Source organism: Otolemur garnettii, unplaced genomic scaffold (assembly GCF_000181295.1).
Source record: "Otolemur garnettii isolate 467f Iridium unplaced genomic scaffold, OtoGar3 scaffold00212, whole genome shotgun sequence".
Classification (NCBI taxonomy): domain Eukaryota; kingdom Metazoa; phylum Chordata; class Mammalia; order Primates; family Galagidae; genus Otolemur; species Otolemur garnettii.
In genome coordinates this window covers 1,599,263-1,601,265 of record NW_003852607.1, presented here as the reverse complement: position 1 = coordinate 1,601,265, position 2,003 = coordinate 1,599,263, and positions in this window count along the sequence as shown.

Below are 2,003 nucleotides of genomic sequence, written 5' to 3'. Positions count from 1 at the left end.
AAAAAAAAAAAGAAAGAAAGAAAATGTGAGCAAAGAGTCATGAAACACAATTTATAGCTGTTCAGTCATAAGTTCTGGTCCCTTTTAGGGACCTAGGACTGGCATTTGATGTGGGGCTGCTTTGTGGAGCTGAGCCCTACGACTGGGGATCTGATCCCACGTCCAGGTAGACAGTGTGACAGCTGAGTTACCTTACAGATGACCCTAAGGGGGTCTGATGGACAACTACATGCTGAGGAGGAGTAACCCCCACATATTTCAGTGAAGAGAGGTGCCATATTCTGTGTTGAGCACTCACTGACTTCCTGATTGTGAAAGTAAAAAAATGTTGTGGTTTTTTTCTTCTATCTCAGATACTACCCCACTTCCTACCCCAACTCATGAAAATGGAACAGAATGACCCCAATTTATTGGGCCAACTCACTGCCCTCTGGCTGAATTTGGGCTACAAGTGGAGGCTAGCTTGTGAGGCCAGGAATTATTTCACACACCAGCATTACAAACACGAGTTGTGCAATTCTCAACTTCATCTCTATATTTGTAGCAAATGCTAAACTTATTAGATTAAAATTGGGGAAACACTATATCACTTAATCATCACACACAATCACCTCAAGACTCATGTGGGCTCAGGGCCCCTCTGTCTTGGTTTCCTTGTGTTTCCCTCTCTCATTTTCTATAAACCTCTCATCCTCACCTTCTCTCCTACTCTTGCTTTTCTCTTCTCCTCTGTGGCTCCCCCTGGGCTTTTGCTCCTAATTCTGTGGCCCTCTCTCCTGCTTTTTCTCTTCACCTTCTCTCTATTCCTTTTTTAAATTACTCTGTTCCATTCTGGAAACCCGTGTCACCTTTTCGATCTCTTTCTCTCCAATCTTCTGACTGTCCCATTCTCAGGGTATTTCTCTCTTTCTTCCCCATTTCTGCTCCCCCTCTGTTCTCCCTGTTAAATTCCTCTTCCTTGTTACAACCAGTTTTCTCTCTCAGAGTAGCTTTGATTCCTACTCTGCTCTCCTTGTCACCAAGTGCCCCCTCCTGGTGTTCTAGCACCGTTGCCCTGACGACTCCGGATCATTCCTGCCCTCCCAGGACTCACTGAGGTGCCTCCCCCTTTGGTGCCAGTTGCCCTATATGGCGGTCCTTCATCTGTGACGAGATCCAGGTTTTCTGGAAATTGCTTCAGGGACTTTTCTCCACCTGTTGGTGTCTTGCTTTCTGATTTCACTCTCCCTTCTCTTTACAAATTCCTCCCTCCTCTTCTATAGGGCAGTGTTCATGGTTCTCCCTCACTCTTCCTTTAAGTTTTCCTGTTTCCTCTCTCTTGCTCTCCCTGTCTTATTCCACACATTCATCAGTAAGAAATGGGAATAATATGTTCACCTAAAGAGCTCACAAGAATTAGGGATGAAAGGACATTTGGTGTCACCAAAAAAGCCCCGCTCTTCTCTCTCTACCCCCACTTAGAGGAGCTAACCCGCCAAGGACAATGAGAAGGTTGAGGAGATGGATTACGACAGAGGTGTGGGGACTGCAGAACCCCTCGACCAGGGATAGCAGGTGACTCCGCCGCAACCCAGGGCCACTCAGGCGAGGCCTGGTGCCCAGAAAGGAGTGACCTCCCCTCCCGCGGGTGAGGACTTTACGGGGAGCGGAGGGAGTGCAGGGGTCACTGAGGGGCTTTAGGAAGGAACACTGTGCAAAAGGCGGTGTCTCCCTGACCCTATGGCAGGAAGACCGTAGACTGGATCTGCCTCAGGTCGACTCGGCTCACAGGGATGCGATGTGGGATCCCACTGGGTCGTGAATTTACTCGTGGCAGTAGGAGCGGGGATTTCAGGTCTCTACTGCCCGATCCGGGTATGGAAGCGCTGGGGACTTGGAAGCGAACACCTAATCGGAAAAAGGGAAACTCACCAGCCACTGAGTAGCCTTCTTTCTACGCCAGCGGCTTCCGGGTCTGCGGAAACTTGTGCGAGGCTGAGAGGCCGGGGCGGGGCAGGGCAGGG